Source organism: Electrona antarctica (genome assembly GCF_951216825.1).
Source record: "Electrona antarctica genome assembly, chromosome: 15".
In the NCBI taxonomy this organism is placed as follows: Eukaryota; Metazoa; Chordata; class Actinopteri; order Myctophiformes; family Myctophidae; genus Electrona; species Electrona antarctica.
The window spans coordinates 20,577,324-20,596,895 of record NC_136796.1 but is presented as its reverse complement, the minus strand read 5'-3'; the positions used below and the strand labels follow the sequence as shown (position 1 = coordinate 20,596,895).

Sequence of the window (19,572 nt, the reverse complement as noted above, 5' to 3'; positions counted from 1 at the left end):
TAACCTACTGTATAAGTAGTCTAACTGAAACTGTATGAATGAAAAGCCTGTTGTCAAGTGATCTTATCCTTAAAATACACATAAAATGAGGGGTTTTATAGCTACTGTATGGTCTCGCTGCTGTTAAAGTACTCCCTTCTCCGTGTTGCACACAATTTTGTGGCCCATTGAATTATGCGACTCGCTGTTCGGCCGATTTCGGCTAAATTAGCGAGGGTCCTTTTGGCATTGAAAATATCACCAAACCGCTCAAAGAAATAAATACAATTGTAATCTGCTTCATTAGACGTGCAGAGGAAAATGTCATACCATTGGCATTCATTCATTGGCATACCATCTGTCATAAAAGAAGACTATAGTGTCTGTTAGTGTCTACACAGCCTTTTCTAACACATTTAACTGGAAAACATCACTATATGTTATCTTACAAACTGCAATCAGTGCAATGAATAAAACAATCACCAAGCACCAAGCACATTATTTTTCTGGTATCCGCGATCTCAATCTCTTGTTCATCCAGGGACAATTAAAACTAAACTATCCCAAAGCATTGCATGGATTTGCCTAAAAATGTCAAAAAACGGGCGACCTCGGCTCTAGTCTACCCTGAAGTCACACAATTCGACAAGTCACCGATCCCGTCGCTACACCACCACCACCGTCGCTGCTGTGTGCTCTACTAACCTAGTGCCCTGCAAAAACCCCTCGACTGCCCCGCAACGAAGCGATCGACACGCCACTCGATCCCGAGTGTATTTAACTCTGTGTGCTCCGCAACTTATCTCCTCCAGCAAAAAATGTGTTGCCACTTTTGATTATCCAATCCATCAGTCGGCGTGATCTTGATGCGTTCTCACCTCTGTAGAACTTGACAGGAGCTGGGTGGGGGTCCTTGGGGGCGTGCGAGGGTCCCCTCTATCTGTGCTCATCCATCCGTGCGCGAAAGAGGGAGAAAAGTCCCCTTCTTTGCCAAGTTTGCGCGTCCAAAGGAATCGATGTCTCTCCAAAAGAAAAAAAAAGAAAAAAAAGATCCCCAGAAATCAACTGCAAATCCTAGACGAATGCACGACCGATCTCTGTTAATAATGATTCAGGTACATTAGTTCACGTACACACGCATAATGTAATCCGTTCTCTGCCAACAACCATAACGTTATGTGAGAGAGAGTGTGCTTCACAATCCAGTTTGGGCTATTGTTGAGTTCCCACCCCGACTAACGGCGGACCAATGGACAGCGCCGCCTGTAATTGTAGGCGTGTCAATCCACGTGTGTGTGTGTGTGCGTGTACGTGTGTGTGCGTGTGCGTGTGCGTGTGTGTGTGTGTGTGCGTGCGCGTGTGTGTGCGTGTGTGTGTGCGCGCGTGTGCGTGTGTCCGTGTGTGTGTGTCCAAAACAGTATTATTATTTTGTGTTATTATTTTGAAAACATGTGTCACACTGAACTAAAGTAGCCTATAGTGAAATAGTAGTTCGCAGATCGTGACACATTATGAGTTTGTAGATCTGCTATTTTCACTACAGAGGAGACAAAAAAAGTTAAAAACATCTGTCTCCCTCATCGCACCCGTGTACACACACACACACACACACACACACACACACACACACACACACACACACACACACACACACACACACACACGCACGCACGTACACACACACACACACACACACACACACACACACACACACACACACACTGACGGGTGGTGCTGAAATACAGTAGGCATTAGCTGGCCATTCTAGGTCATTGTAGACATTATCAGTTTTCAGTCAGTACATGTACATCATGTCAGTTCCATGACCATGTCTGAACATGTTGACACAGCTGTCACTGTCCTGTGGTCCATGCATGTGCTAAAGAGAGCTGAACAATTCTTCAGAGAGGGGGTTGCACAACAGTGGAGTGGACCTATACTGTACGTCTTCTACCATTCCAACCATAGTCATTGGGGATCTCAGTATAACAGGCCTGGCTACTGCTGGGTGTTTTACCATGCCAGAACGCTCTAGTAGTGGTTCTCAATTCTATGTCAAGGACTGACAAATGTATATTATTATATATATATATTATATATATATTATTTTTAATTTATTCCCCCGTATACGTCAACAAATCAACACAAAAATGATTCTAAACTAAATCTATTAGTCTGATTAATCACTTAACTGTACTTTGTTGTGAAATGGTGGTGCACAAAAACAGTATAGTGACCAGGGGTGAGCTGACGCCGGTAGGGCTATCCAGAGTGGCGCCCTTGTAGTTTTGAAGATGCACACAAGCCTGCACAGCCATTCACAGTCGCACCTCACTAACCTCGCTAACAAAACCTGCCGATCGACCCTGAGTGTCAGCTTGGAATAACAGGAATGACAGAACTTGGATGCATACCGTATGCACATCAATGGTGACGGTCCATTGTGTCGACCTGCTAAATAGCCTACTACTGTAGGTAGATGTTCTGTCTGAAGTACTGTAGTCTAGTTGAGTTGGATAGGAGGCATGAGATCAGTCCGCTGCCCCCCCAGGTTGGCAGAGGAAGTGTAGCGCCCAGGATTACATTAGATAATTGGCACTGGGTGAAAAAACTGGGTTGCAAAATCGTGGGATAAACATTATAAAAACTAGAAAAAGTGCCCTTCTGGGCACAGGTCTCCACCAGGAGGATAGGAGTGTGTGTGATGTTTGGCAAAATGTTTAGGAGTGATATAAACATTTGTTTGTTTTTTGCAACAATTTTCTTCATTGTGTTGAGGAAATGCAGAGTCAGATCACTCATAGCATCTCTGAGGATAGAATTCTGGATGAGCAGGACATGTGCAGCATTTTGTACAAAACGGGCCACTCCTGAAGACTTGTCTTGATCACATGACTACAGAGATCATGTATACCGATTTGCATGAGATTTGGATGAAATCTGTGTGACTAATATAAACAATGTGTTTTGCAGAAATCAGCCTCATGGTGGCGCTATAACCGGCAGATGTGGAGGGATGCAGGGAAAATGTTTTTCCATGCCTCTAGGGAGTGCGCATACAAAGTTGTACACAGAACGATGCAGTTATAGGTAAAAACAGGAATTGCCCTGTTATAGCGCCACCATGAGGCTGGTTTGGAAAATAAATTGTGTCATGTCGTCCTCAGCCTAGTGGAAATGTGCGTGTATAATTTCACGGAAATTGCACACTGTGTTTGTGATTTGTGGCATTTTGTTCGAAACGGACCAATCATGTGAGCTTTGGAAGCGAATCTTAGCCAATCAGGAAGGAAGATGGGAAATGGTGCAGATCCGTGTTGATCACATGACTATGGAGATAGTGTATACCGAATTGTGTGATGTATGGATAAAATGTGTACGAGTAATCTACAGAAATGTGTTTTGCCTAAATGGGCCTCATGGTGGCGCTATAACAGGCCGTTGAGGAATATTTGGGGCAGAGGTTCGTCGTTGGCATCCAGGGAGTGTGTGTGCAAAGTTTGGCATGGATCGGGCCAACGGTGCCGGAGATTAGCTGGTAACAGACGGACGGAAGGAAGGAAGGACGGACGGACGGACGCACACACACACACACACACGGACGGAGTGCAAAACATACTCTCTCCCCATGCCTTCGGCCTGGTGGAGACAAAAAAGAAAAAAAGAGTTGGATAACAGTGGCTGATGGATTCATAAATGACAGAGGTGACGTTTGCAAGGTAAAAAAAAACACTAAAGTTTTTCCATTATGCAAGTAAATAGAATGAAATTTGATATACAGTATATTGTGGGTTAATAAATAGGTGTACATTTAAGAGGTTATTTGAGACAGTGATCACTCACGAGCACGTGTGCGCAACATAGCCCCACTAGTTAAAAAAAAATCCACAGCACATCCCTGATTGTAACGCACTGTACACGTGTAGATTTTCACTTTCATTCATCGTTATCGCGGCAAAGGTTTGAAATAATGGTGATACCTATTTGAAGTCATAATCGCCCTAGTCTCTAGTAGTGCTTCAGCAAATTGCCTCTCCCTGGACAGAAAGATGTGAACATATTCAGTTACTGCAGGCACGTGCACTGTCCAGACCATGAATGCAACATTTAGGCCTACTATGGTGAAAGAAATGCAAATTCCCCCCTTTCCACGCCATACCCAAAAAGGCAGCATTCAGAACTCTCCTGACTTGAACGCAGCATTTTGCATTGTTGAAATCAATCAGTCGTACGCAGCATCTTCAGTAGCTTAAGAGTGCGGGGTTGCACCTAAAAAATAGCTGATCTACAAGCCCTCAACGTGTCGCAGTGTGACGCGTTGTGAGCTTGTTGTGTCTAAATGTTGTCTGTCCTGATGAAGGTCTAATCGACCGAAACGTCGACCCAATAAAGAGCAACATTTTGTCAAGTGTGCAGGACCTTTTCTTTGTTTTTCAAAGATACCCTTTTTAATTATGCTCTATTGCCCTACGCACCTGTCACTAGCCTTCTGAGGTGTGCATCGGCCTTTTGCTAAAAAGAGCTTGTTGTGTCGGCCATGAAACAACAGCTCAAATGAACCAGTACTGACCTAGTGAACTAGGTCACTTCCCAAAAAGATCTGTTCATTCCGTTCAGTTGCAAATGCAATTTTCTGAAGAGAAACTGTTCACCGTTCGTCGTACCTGATCGGGCTCATCCGGTTCACTGAAATGAACGACAGTTCTCATCACTACTATGGAAGTCAGACAAATGCAGCCGCAGAAAACCACATTTCAGTGTGACTAATTCAGTGATGGAAAAAGTACTCGAATGTATCAATACTGCAACGTAGAAGTACTCTGTTACGAGTAAAAGTCTGAAATTCAAAATTGACTTGAGTAAAAGTACAAAAGCATTGGCATCAAAATGTACTTAAATTACTAAAAGTAAAAGTTCTCATTATTCACATATGTCCCATTTCTATTTTCAAAATCTTTTGAAAATAGCAGATCTACAAGCTAACAATGTGTCACGTTCTGAGCTTGTACTGTAGATCGTCTATTTTCAAATGGCCGAAATGTACATGTATATAGACAAATATACGTTATAAATTGTAGTGGAGTAAAAATACTGTATTTGCCTCTGTGCAGTACTCAAGTAGTAGTAGTAGTAGTAAAGTAGTAGTAAATTGATTCTTATCATGAAGAGTGATTGGACTTGAGCTGCCTCTCCCAGTGCGAGTGTGTGGCCAATAGTGTGTGAGTGGATCTGCTGTTCCACTAAGTCCGGACAAATCCAATTGAGGACAGTCCCTCCCCGAGTGGCAGCAAAGAGAGCAGAAAATGACTTGTCCCTTCCAATCTGTCAGCTTCACATTTACACGGAAAGAGAATTATGGGAGCGCGTCACCCATTTTCAACCTTGATGGCACCATTCATGTCTACAAAAACTAAAAGAATACACATCACTTAGTAGTGGTGCTGGGTTGGAAAGTGACATCAGAAAAATAAAAATAAACCCGCACACTCATCTGCTATCTAATTTGACCATGTTTCGAGCCAAGGGTTCATCATCTGGTCAAACTCAAGATGTGAGTCTCTCACTAGCCTCGGTCCCAGGCTTACTCATCTGCGAAGAGAAAAGACTGGTCTCAACCTACCGTAAGGCAGAGACGCTATTGGCGGATGTGTCGGTCCGGAACATCCGGCAGATGTATTTCCCCCGGATACGATATTTTTCCGATCAATCACAACACTTGTTTCATTCACAGAGAATGTAAACTGATTTGTAAAGCATCAACGTCATTTCCTTGAGCGGTACTTCCGCCAAAATCTCGCAACTTCCGCCCAAAACAAATGATAGCGTTCTACAGCGTAGGTCTTGCCCAGCGTGGTCTCTCACCCACTTAAATAGACACCCACAGGTCACGTTATCAGTCAGTGGGTGGAACAAACACAACATGGTAATCAGGTCAAATAATACAAAAATATTGGCGATTCCACGCGAATAGAAACTACAGCCTTTCTCGTCCTAGATTAGCATGCTGAAATACAAGCCAATTGTTCTTAGAGTCCATAAAAAAATGAAAGTTTGAAATGTTGTTTGAAATTACCACCACCACACAGGCATTTTTCTCAGCTGTTGCATGGCTCAGCCTGTAATTATGCCTGCCATCAACAGCCCCCAGTCTAGTGGCTATATTTACTAAAAGCAGCACCACGCATGCACGCACCACGCACGCACGCATGCACGCACGCACAAAGACCAAAGACACATGCCCACAGGCAACCACCCACGCAGAAATACACAATCAGGACACAAACACACACACATTGAACATGCATCCTGTAAATCACATACCGTCCATACAAACACACACCAGTCACTTTACTGTATGGAAGCTTTCAATTACAATCAAAGGCAACATATAATTCATCAGCAGTGTTCACCACTCTTCAGCTGGAGTTATGAAGGACTGGGGCATGCGCACACACACTCATTGGACCATAATTAAGTTATTTTTGTGCAATTAATTATTGAGAAAAAATATATATTTCGTGATTATTGTGTTAAAAGCACGGGTGGACTGAAGTATTCACAGCCTGATTTACATCACATTTTATACCTAAAAACATGCCGGAAATTGGGTTTTTTTATGCCTGTTGACGCTATTTTCTGATTTGTGGAGTGATAATTAGAGATATCTAAAATCCCTTCTGTAATTTTCTTTGTCTCTAATATGTCAACAAAATGAAACAATCATTTTGAATCTGGCTTTATCCGATCTTCAGATTTATCGTCCCGAAATTAGCGCATATAATGCCTAATTTGCATATTTAAACATATAATTTTGTAATACAAAAAAATCTTAGTTTTAATATAAGTAATCAACTGGAGAAGTTGCATTGTGATAGCTATTAGTTAACTTTTTTCCCTATTCACCTACCATGTCTCAACTTAAAAGATAACACAAAATGCCAGGGTGAACAGTAGCCTATTGGATAATCTATGACTTTGACACCTTCTGTACTCTCTATTTTGTATCTTCTCTGTGTGTTGGGATGTCAATTTAATTATCTAAATTATCCAATTATTTTTTGAAAACGTTTTCACCTGCATTTTTACTACAAATGATGTTCAAGGCCTAACAAGACAGTAGTCTATTTCCAAATCCTCAGAGTCTAATAGCCACATTGTGCTCTATTGTTTTTATTAGCATGTAGAAACTGCCGGATGCTAACCACCACTAACTGCTTTGATATGATTGGCCAAATAGAACAATAGGACCACCTCCAGAGTGTCCAATTCACACTCAGCACATGACAGCAGGACATGGACAATGGACAGCAGTTTAGGGCTTTTGATTGATTGGTTTATTAACAGTTTGCAGAAATACAGTACATTTCATGTACAACTCAATACAAAAAAACTGTTAACTGTGAGTGGATGACACCATAAAGCACAAATCATTACACTTGGGAACTTTGAGGTGTAGGCCTACTGTGTTTATGGTAACTTCAGCCATCATATTACATTCTCAAATAGCCCACCATCACCATGGATTAAAACACAGGCCAAAACTCAAAGTTGGTTTGATACTCCTCACAGACATCTCAACTAAGATCACAACTCATTAACTGAATTTACTGATGATTGCTCCAAATTCCTCCAGAACTTGTTTTGGGCACAAATGTTCTGCTCTCTAGTCAGTGGTCCAAGGTTTATTATTATCTTCCAAGTGGTCTACAAAGGGCACAAATGTTCTGTTCTCTAGTCAGTGGTCCAAGGTTTATTATTATCTTCCAAGTGGTCTACAAATAATGTATAACATGTGAACAGCCAATGAGATGAAGCTCATCTAAATACAGCAAATCTGCAGGTCAAATTTCAGTGACACAAATAATATGATCAAGACGTGTTTATCTGCTGCATAATGTTGGAGGGACATGTTCCACAGAGACAATACAGTATCAAGTAAAATTCAGCAAATAATATAACAGTTTTAATCAGTATCATAATAATAATACAAATCAGATGCAATGAAGCAATTATGTAGATAGACTGATGCAGGAGGGGGAGTAAAATGGCAGAAGAAACTGGCTCTAACACAAGTCACCACCATACTTTTCTATTCTAATATTGTATCTGAAAACTCTTGACACAGTGAATAAGAAATACCACTAAAAAGAACAGGTCAACAGTACATTAAGTTTGCAATTAATCAACTTGGTGTTTCTATATTGAAGCTCTTGTCATTCTGTTCACACTAAACAGATTTATCTTTCATATGTGTGCGCTCATGGCATTTCCGGGCACTTGAAGTAGTGAAACTCTTTCCACACTGATCACATCCATAGGGTTTCTCTCCAGTGTGAATTCTCTGGTGGCTTTTGAGGTGTGCCATTTGAGAGAAGTGTTGTTCACACTGATCACATCCATAGGGTTTCTCTCCGGTGTGAATTCTCTGGTGTTTTTTCAGGTTGGACATTTCAGAGAAGTGTTGTTCACATTGATCACAACCATAAGGTTTCTCTCCAGTGTGAATCCTCTGGTGTCTTTTAAGGTGTGCCATTAGAGAGAAGTGTTGTCCACACTGATCACATCCATAGGGTTTCTCTCCAGTGTGAATTCTCTGGTGGCTTTTCAGGTGTCCCATTTGAGAGAAGTATTGTCCACACTGATCACATCCATAGGGTTTCTCTCCGGTGTGAATTCTCTGGTGTTTTTTCAGGTTGGACATTTCAGAGAAGTGTTGTCCACACTGATCACACCCATAGGGCTTCTCTCCAGTGTGAATTCGCTGGTGTTTTTTAAGGCTTGACATCACGGAGAAGTTTTGTCTACACTGATCACATCCATAGGGTTTCTCTCCGGTGTGAATTCTCTGGTGTTTTTTCAGGGTGGACATTTCAGAGAAGTGTTGTCCACAATGATCACATCCATAGGGTTTTTCTCCAGTGTGAATTCTCTGGTGGCTTTTAAGGCTTGACATTTTAGAGAAGTATTGTCCACACTGGTCACATCCATAGGGTTTCTCTCCTGTGTGAATTCTCTGGTGGATTTTAAGGCTTGACATCATGGAGAAGTGTTGTCCACACTGATCACATCCATAGGGTTTCTCTCCAGTGTGAATTCTCTGGTGGCTTTTGAGGTTTGCTATTTGAGAGAAGTGTTGTCCACACTGATCACATCCGTGGGGTTTCTCTCCAGTGTGAATTCTCTGGTGGCTTTTGAGGTTTGCTATTTGAGAGAAGTGTTGTCCACACTGATCACATCCATAGGGTTTCTCTCCAGTGTGAATTCTCTGGTGGATTTTGAGGCAAACCATTTGAGAGAAGTGTTGTCCACACTGATCACATCCATAGGGTTTTTCTCCGGTGTGAATTCTCTGGTGTTTTTTCAGGTTGGACATTTCAGAGAAGTGTTGTCCACATTGATCACAGCCATAGGGTTTCTCTCCAGTGTGAATTTTCTGGTGGCGTTTGAGGTGTCCCATTTGAGAGAAGCATTGTCCACATTGCTCACAGCCATAGGGTTTCTCTCCAGTATGAATTCTCTGGTGTGATTTAAGTGTGGAGATAGAAGGGAAGTGTTTTCCACACGGATCACAGCAGTGGTGTTTTTGCTTTGCCAAGCTTCTTTGTTCATTCACCCCTGGTAAGTCAGGGCAGTCAGGCTGATGATGCAACACTGAATTGGAAACAAATACAAAGGAAAGATTGTTGATAGGTAGAAAGACCGCTACATGACAGGGATTGTTGCACAACAACTAGTCCACAAAGTGCTAACTAACAATGGCCTAAACTACCTTACTACATTGCATGACTAAAAATATAGGAATTAAGTGGCTACTTAATATTTAAGTTGAGTAACATACCAAGGTCTTTGGGTTCCTCCTGTTCAGCAGAAATGTCCCTGGTGGGGTGGAGAGAGTTCATCTTTAGCTGAAGTCTGGAGTCCACAGTCAGATGTGATCAGAAATGATTGATATCCTGGAGGAGTTGTGGAGAAATGACACAGACCAAGTCTTCTTATACCAGAGAGTCTGAGGTATAACCACTAACTGATTTGATATGATTGGCCAAATAGAATAGGACCACCTCTATCTCCACTAATCACAGTCAAAGATACTGTCCTCCACCCTCCCTCCTCCCCCAGATATGCCCAATGGATCCAAATTGAATAACAAGAGGGAGGAGAGACATTCCCATTCATCTCAAGGACATGTCATTTGCATGAGCTGTACATGTAAATGACAGACAGGACATGCACAATGGATAGCAGTGACCTTTACATAAATAAGGTGAAATGTGGATTTGTACTCTGAGATAGTTTGAGGTGAATTATACATGCACTGTTTATGGTAACTTCAGCAATAAATTACAAATAGCCCATCACCACCACCAGAGATTAAAACATAGACCACCTTTTACACCCACATCAGAATGAAAGGGTTTGAATTATGTTGTGTATAGTTAGTTAGGGCATTATGTGGATGTGCTGTCCACACTGTTATTTACATGTAGAATAAAGCTTAATGAAAAGCCCATGTGCCAAAATGTTTAGTGTGTGTAATCCTGTTTCAATCATAGACCTTCATGAAACACATTTAATAATGGGACCCATGTTCCTGTACAAACTGAATTTGCAGATGATTGCTCCAAATTCAGTGGTCCAAGGTTTATTATTATCCTCCAACTGCACATCTAAATCTAATAGTAAAATTACAATGAAATGAAGAATAACATTGTGAAAGAAATTGAATAAAAATGCAGCAATATTAACAATGCAACCTAAAAGGGTAGCCTATATTATGTTACAACTCTTGCCTTTGAATATGTATTTAAATAAATCACACCTCTTACAACATGATGATGTAAAACAAACATTGGGACAAAACAAACATTACATTCTATTTATTGTCAATGGCGTTTTTAAAACAAACATTGAACTAAAAACAAACATTAAACCTGTATATATAGGAGGGGCTGGCGCCCCTCAATAAGGACACAAATACAACGTTTGTTTTCCAAGACTCAAACTGACACCCACCCCATGAAATGAACAGTTTTCATGAATCGTACACTAACACCAGCCTTCACATCTACACTTTGTACATAGCCTACTGTATCACTGTGCCCTGTAATTAAAAATATAAATAAAGTTGCAATGTACGTTTGATCATTACAATTACTTCACTTTTAGCAGCTAGAAGACAGTGGTCTGGTGTGTCGGATTGACACACCGGACCAATACATTCTAAAATACTCAGATGATACCGTTTTGATTTCTCTCCTAGATAGTTCCAGTGATCCTGGTCTGCACCAACACAGAGTAAATAAGGTGGTTGAATGGAGTAACAACGCTCTCATCATTAACACAAAAAAGACAGAAGAGATTGTTTTTGGTACACCACCAGAGATACACAGATCCCCCATTACTATTCATGGTGAACCGATCAACCAGGTATGTTCGTACAAATACCTAGGAGTAGTAATAGACCATCTGTTGTCATGGAACGATCAGATTGATTCAGTGTGTAAGAAAACAAAGCAAAGAATCTACTTCCTTCTCCGTCTAAGATCCTTCGTGCACGTAGACAGATTCTTCTTTTGTTTTTCACTTCTGTTATTATGAGTGTTCTTCAGTACTGTAGTACCACCTGGTATGGATGTTTGTCTGCAGCCCTAAAGTCACAACTGCTGCAACAACTGAACATTTGTTCAAAGATTGTTGGACAACCACTTCAGAAACACTTCAGAGATATGGTATACCAGCATACAATAAAGTCAGACTAAAGAGTCGCTGGCGTCGACTGTTCGCCGCTTCACCTCCCAATGTATGAATGCATGAACCATTGTAAAGCGCTTTGAGCACTTGGAAAAGCGCTATAAAAATGCAATTCATTAATTCCAAGTGTTACTTTTCAACATTTGTAGTACTACTACTACACAAATGTTGAAAAGTAACACTTTTGTAGTAGTTTATGTGTGCTTGTGGTTGCTGAGGTTCGTTGTGAGTTATTGGGACAGGGTGGCTGTATTGCTTCATGACTGGCATGATGACAAAGAATGTCCCTATTCTTCCTTTCTTTCTTTCTTTCTTTCTTTCTTTCTTTCTTTTGCCAGCCAAGTCTATGGACTTCATGACATACATTTCCACCCACCCACCAGAACTTTGAACATTGTGTTGCCTTTTAAGATGCAGTGAAAACAGGCAAAACAGTGTCACAAAACCCATGTCATATGGGATTTGTGGAGTCTTACCGCACAATCCACAGGCAAATCAGAGCACTTGTTTGAGCCAGAAAACGGAATGTTAAAAGTTTAGTCATTGGGGTGCAATTGAGCTCAGAAAACCTACAAGAAATAAGAAAAAATAATAATGTCACGATCCCTTTAATGTTTGTTTGGGTCAGATGAAATTAAGTAATAATGTAGAAAACAGGCTCTAACAGACTCCAACACAAGTCACCACCATGCTTTTCTGTTCTAATAAGGCCTCTGACATTTCTTGAGTGCATAAAAATGACCACTAAAAAAAGAACAGGTCAACAGCAAATAGAACAATGGGACCATCTCACACCAATCACTGTCTAACATACTGTCCTCCACCCTCCCTACTCCCCCCAGATATGCTCAATGGATACACATTGAATAACAAGAGGGAGGAGAGACAGTCCCATTCACACTCAAGGACATGCATAGTTACCATATGCATGTAAATGACAGAAGGAAATGCACAATGGACAGCAGTTTAGGGCAGTTTGAGGTGAACTATCCATGTAGGCCTACTGTGTTTATGGTAACTTCTTCAATCATATTACATGCTCAAATAGCCCACCATCACCAGGGATTAAAACACATACCAAAACTCAAAGTTGGTCTGATACTCCTCACAGACATCTCAACTCATGAACTGAATTTACTGATGATTGCTCCAAATTCCTCCAGAACTTGTTTTGGGCACAAATGTTCTGTTCTTTAGTGGTCCAATGTTTATTATTATCTTCCAAGTGGTCTACAAATAAAATGTATAACGTTTGAGCAGCCTCTGGGATAAAGCTCATCTAAATACAGCAAATCTGCAGGTCGAATTTCAGGAAAACAAATAATAAGATTGGGAATTAAATTGCATATCAAGACGTGTATATTTCTAGCTGCTGCATAATGTTGGAGGGACATTTTCCATGGAGACAGTAGTAACATTCAGCAAACAATATAACAATTAAACAGTATCATAATAATAATACAAATCAGATGCAATGAAGCAATTATGATTGATGCAGGGTGGGGTGATATGGCAGAAGAAAACATATGCTCTAGCAGACTCCAACACAAGTCACCACCATAATTTTCTGTTTTAATATTGTCTCTGAAAACTCTTGCCACAGTGAAGGCCAGAAAGTAGTTTTTTGCCACTCAGTTGGTGTCCCTACATAACTTCCGGGTTTGATGATTATGTCACGCGCATACCCTCTATAAGAAATATCACTAAAAAGAACAGGTCAACGGTATGTTAAGCTTCCTGGATTACTTGGTTTTAAAATATAAAAACCTAAAAATTCTCAATCTTTTGGAATTTGCTGAAAATCAAGATTTGTTTGGCCATATTCAACACAAAGTGTTAGAAGTGGCTCGGGTGGCACAGTGTTAATAAAAATCCATCGTAGACATTTTATGAGCTACTTCCTGTCAAGAAATTCCTTGCAGATGATTATTTTCTAAGTATCAGAGTATGGAAGCGCTCGTTATCAGTAAAGCAACCTCCTGCTGCCTCCTGCATTATGTGCACATTCAAAACAGGTGGTACGCATGGGCCGTTGAGTGAGAGTCAACGAGCACTTCCAAACTCCAGCACTTAGAAAAAAATCATCTGCAAGAAATTTCTTGACAGGAAGTAGCTCATAAAATGTCTATGGTGGATTTTTATGAAACAAACACTTTACAGATTGAAAGAGGATAATTCAAGCTTTCCCTACAGCTGCAATGTTGGTGATTTTGACGTTTAATATAATTAGAGAGGACTTTTCTGATGAATGGGCTGTCTATGGGAAGTGTCACCTACAGTAGGTATCACCTTGCTGGCAAGATGGCTGCGGTCTGAATAAAAAGAATAGACTCTATTCACCTTTTTCCTAGGCTGTGTGTGCTCCACTTCCTGTCGATTTCATTGGACATCATTGGTCATCTGACCAGTTTCATTGGATTTCATTGGATCAAATCGACAGGAAGTGGAGCACACACAGCCTAGGAAAAAGGTGAGCACCGAAGTCTGACGTCACTTTCAGTAGAGGGCGCCAGTACACAGGTTCATGTATTTTTGTATTTGCATTGTAATCCCCATAGGGTGATTTTAGGTCGCTTCATATAAGAACTGTGTTTTAAAAATAAACCGATCACAATGCAAATAAAAAGTACACAAACCTTTGGACTGGCGCCCTCTACTGACAGTGACGTCAGGACTTCGGTGCTCTATTATAGAGTGTTAGGCAGGAGGAGTATAGGACGGAGGCTCCGTGTCCTCCCGGTGGGGGCTCCTCACTGGCAGGTGAGGATTCGGTACAGGACACAACAGCGGTGACAACACAGCAATGTGCGCGGGGAGGAATGAATTGGCATATTAACGACTAAAATGGGGAGAAAAAGGGGAGAACAAAGTACAAAGAATGTGGTGCGTTGTGATCTTGTACATTGGCAATTTTGCTACTTTTATGTGACTCTGTTATATGACAAAGTAGGGCATTCATTAAAAATAACAACACCTGAAATATGGAGATAATAGGTTTCTGCCTGACAAATAACTACATGTTCCCATGCAGACGGCAGCCAGTCGGAGGTGAGTGTATTAGAGAGTGCGCTACCCTGTGGCATCATGGCTCTGTGTGCTGGAACTCTACTGTGTGATGTGTAATGACAGGCTGTCTGTGCAGCCGCTTCCCTGGAGCCTGTGTGTATGCGTGCATGCGTGCGAGCGTGCGTGTGTGTGTGCGTACCAAATGTCCCCACAAACATAGTAGAATATGATTTAGGTTGGGGTTATAGGTTTAAGATTTGGGCATGCAGAAGTTTGGTTTAGGGATTAGAGATAGAGTCATGCCGGATTTACACCTGTATATTTGCGTGCTGGCATGATGCACCGAAAAACAGCTGATCTACAAGCTCACAATGCGTCACGTTGTGAGCTTGTGGATCAGCTGTTTTCTGGCTTTAGGCTTAAAAGTGGCCCAATGTCAATGTCCACATGAGTAGTAATACACATACAAGTACAGTGTGTGTTGTGTGCGTGGGTGCATGTCAAGGACATCCCTGTGACACACATCTTCATAATTTGCCTCGTTAGACAGTGGCATGTAGACCAGCTGTCTGAAGCATGCACGCCAGGCGTGTGACATTGACATGATCTGTTAAAACAAGATCGTCTCTGCACAATTCCAACACACTTGTTCGCCATTTTTGTCTTACACCACAATAAAAAAAAACTATGGTAGAAAAGCAGTGAGAATAAGGTGAAGGAACCCATTGCTGGCAGATCTACACACTCGCACTATAGTGCTGAGCTTGTACATCTGCTATTTTTGAACAGTTTTGAAAAAATATTGAATGTGTGAGAACTGCTGGTTTACAAGGCATTTGTAGAATCCGTCTTGGCTCTAAATGGGTTAAGAGGTTTTTTTGACTGACTATCATGCAGGTTCTGTGTTGTTTGAGTGCTTTTGACATTTCAAAAGAGCCCAAAACGACGCAGAAAGCATAATAATAGCAGTAACCAGCCCTCTAAAATCCTACCCTGAGTTCCATGCAGCGACTGAAATACAGCCTGAGGTGGTTGTGTCGTGTTGATGACCACCCAAACGATGGCTAGCTGTGTTATTCTGTGAGGCTTCACCTCAGTGCTGTAGCACAGGGGAGCCAAACCACAGCGTACTGTAAACCTTACTGTAGACCTCGTACAGTCACAGCTTCCCAAACCACCGTTCTGTAAAGACTCAGTTATACTTTAACCCATTAAGATCTGAGGCCGATTATATACAAATGCCTGCTAAATCAGTAGTTTTGTGTGTAGGAATCCAAAATTGTTAGATAGATAGATAGATAGATAGATAGATAGATAGATAGATAGATAGATAGATAGATAGATAGATAGATAGATAGATAGATAGATAGATAGATCTAAATCCTGAGAATTTTCTGAAAAATCTAAAATGACACGGATGCTTTCTCTGTAGTTGTAATGCCTTCAATTAGTTGCACGCTGGTGCCATGATCACTAAATAGCAGATCTACAAGCTCACAACACGTCACATTCGCGACACACAGTGTGAGCTTGTAGATCTGCTATTTACATCATGCAACCTTAAGCGTGCAACTAAGTATAAACCAGTGTTAAAGCTACTGTAAACCGTGATCAGTCACAGCTTCCCACAGCACAAGGTCTGCCATGGCAACCCACGTCCAACACAGTAGAAACCTGCGTTGGAGCATAGACAGCACGGCCCAAACTAACAATAACAACACAGTAGAAACCTGCGTTTGAGCATATACAGCACGGCCCAAACTAACAATAACAACGTTATGCTTGTCGTGAGCATGTTAGGCACACACAGTAGTCTACTTTGTTGACGTATTAGATGAAACTTTGAAACATTTCCACTTTTGTACAGTACAACCTCTGGAAACGACTCGAATCATGTGTCTTCTGAAGACACGTGATAATGTGAATTCACGCCGACTGACTGGGATGGTTTACCAGGCTAGGAATCCCCCAGGGCTCTATACTCGTCGTGTTGTGAGCTTGTAAGTCGGCTATATTAGCAGAATGTTCACCTATATTTCCCCAAATGTTCCACCTGAATGGACTATATAGGGACACTACTGTTCAAGTGGTTAAAAACACACCAGACTAGAGTGCCCAGAATCTGTTCTAAGAAGAGAAGTGTGTGTTCATTCAGTGGAGTCTTGTGGCCTACAGGGATTCCCATAATGCACTCATCACCAGTTCAGAAATGGCCGTGAGCTAAAACTATGGTTTAATTAAACTGTAGCTGCTCCATTTTGTTATTAGGCAACAATAGCAAACTATTTTGGCCATGATTGATGGGAATATGATTGTCAAAGGAAGCACTTTCAACCCGTCGTTCCTATTTTAGAGTGTCATTATAGGTGAAATTCAGACATGTCCCCAAATGTCTGAATTGCCGAAGGTTATGGAAGGCAGAGACTTACTTGATTACAAATTAATTTGACACAATATTCTGTCAAATTAAATTGTAACCTCTTTCTGTTACGATGTCTCAGTGACTAACACAACACATGTTAGAATGTATTTGAATCAGAACGCCTCATTCAAAAGGTACAAAGGCTTACACTACATTGACTGACATGACGGAATGAAAATATGTCATTACCGTCAGACGTCAATGGTCTTATGAGACAACATTTAGCCTTCACGTTTCCATTAAAACTTCCTTTCTTCTCTCTGACTCAGACTCTCTCTCTCTCTTTCCCTCTCTCCCTCTCTCCAGCGAGGCGGGCGTGCAAACAGAACATGGTAATAACAGTGGCGGCGATGAAACTAGGTCAATGAAGACGCACTGGATACAGAGAGAGAGAGAGAGGGAGAGAGAGAGCGAAAGAGAGAGACAGAAAGAGACAGACAGACAAACGAGATCTAGAATGGTACCATCATTGTCTATTGGAGTACAGTAGGTCCCCTCAGGTCAGCTCCATTCCACACACATAACACATGACCTGGCCTGTTTTATCGTCCTCCATGACCATCCTGTCTCTCCACGCATGCACGCACGCACGCACGCACGCACGCACATGCAGAGGTCTCTTTGCAAGACAATGACAATGACAATGATTTGCATTTACATTAACCACATGAACCCCAGAGTGTCCCTATTTGGGGGCGTACATTCTGCAGAAATACAATCTCATAACACGCCGAAACACGATACATTATTAAAGAGCGTGTAACTAAATAATAACTGTCGGGTTTCCACCCGACAGTCCCGACAGGGACGTGGTTTTTGGTCATTAAACAAAGAATAAATTAGCCATCACTAACTAGCTATGTTAACTACAGCAAAGTGGGTGGACGTCTCGGTTTGATTCGACAGCTGTTTACAATTTTTGTAATTAGCTGTTTACAATTAGCATAATGACTGGCGGGACGACGGCCACAACTTCCTGTTCATCATAATAATATCGCTGATGTTCAAACGGAGACATTCATCCCCGGAGGGCGGGCGGGAGGGTGGGTGGCACTGGGTGGGAGCGTCCAGAGTGACACTGAGCCTGTCATTGTTGGAGCGGGGAGAGTTGACAGAGGGCCAGGAGGACATTTGTTGTATCCAACAAGGCCCGATCATCACACCCCGGGAACAATGGACTGAGTGGAGCCATTGTGTCCCACTCCCTGCCCATGCCAGTTCATTGGGTTGACAGATCCTTTGCCCACAGTTCTCGGAAAATGGGGCCGTCCCTGACGGAGAGAGAGAGAGAGAGTGGCAGTGCTCCTTCATCGGCATGGGACCGTTGGGACGGTGCATGTGAACTATAGCTGGCCTATTAAAGCAGCACTGTCTGTCTGTCTGTCTGTCTGTCTGTCTGTCTGTCTGTCTGTCTGTGTGCGTATGTGTGTGCGTATGTGTGTTTGTACGGGCTCAGGGTCTTTCTAATATCACTTGAATGGACAGCAGCCATGAGTGTGTGACAGAACAAAACGCACGCACGCATGCATGCACGCAAAATAAATCATCCGTCCCTCCCTCCAGGTCCATCAATCAGTCTAGACTCTAGCAGGAGGGAGTCCCCCTCATCTCATCTCATCTCATCTCTTCTCATCTCATCTCATCTCATCTCATCTCTTCTCTATGATATACAGTACAAAGGCTCCATTGCGGCTCAAAAGGAGGATCCAGTTTCCTGGGGCTTGCTGTGCAGGCGAGTCTAGACACGAAACTGCAGGAGGAGGAATGGAGTCCTGCAACCTGACCTGCCTCGTCACTGAAGTCTGAACTGTGTGTGTGTGTGTGTGTGTGTGTGTGTGTGTGTGTGTGTGTGTGTGTGTGTGTGTGTGTGTGTGTGTGTGTGTGTGTGTGCTTGCGTGTATTACTATATATTATTATGAGGGTCAAATGTCTCCACACAAGTACAAGTAGTATAATTTGAGAAATCAACACATTGTGAGGGCAATTTCCCAATTGCCCAGATACATGTTATGGTTAAAAGGCACCACAGAGGCTTGGGCCATGGCTCAGTGGTCCAGGAACCTTGGCTGGTAATCCAGTCTGGCAGTGTGCCGCGGGCTCGACTCCCAATCCCGACGGCCCTTACTGCATGTCTTCCCCCCATCTCTCTCCCCATTTCCTGTCAGCCTACTGTCTGTCCCTCCATAAAAAATATAAAATAAAGGCGAAAGCCACAAAAAAAAACATTTAAAAAGGCACCACAGAGCGACACGTTATGGGCTTGTAGATCTGTTATTGTACACCAGCACGCAACTAAGTATAACTTAGGGTTTGGGTTAAAAGGTGTCAAAAGAATTGGTAAAAATGGCATTTAGCTTACAATATTGCTGTGTGTATGTCCTCACAAGTACTACTACAAACAATGTTTGTGCACG

General features: G+C 42.0%; 1 protein-coding gene across 2 annotated transcripts in view; it reads right to left on the bottom strand.

The window, feature by feature from the left end:
• ripor2 (RHO family interacting cell polarization regulator 2) overlaps positions 1-19,572 on the bottom strand; it is a 102,538-nt gene that overhangs the window by 70,517 nt on the left and 12,449 nt on the right. Inside the window, exon 1 of one of the 2 annotated variants that reach the window (XM_079522474.1) lies at positions 858-1,126. The exons of the other annotated variant lie outside the window; for it this stretch is intronic. The gene's annotated coding sequence lies outside the window, so the exon portion shown is untranslated. Of the gene's footprint in view, positions 1-857; positions 1,127-19,572 lie in introns of those variants that run through there. 2 annotated transcript variants of the gene reach the window in all.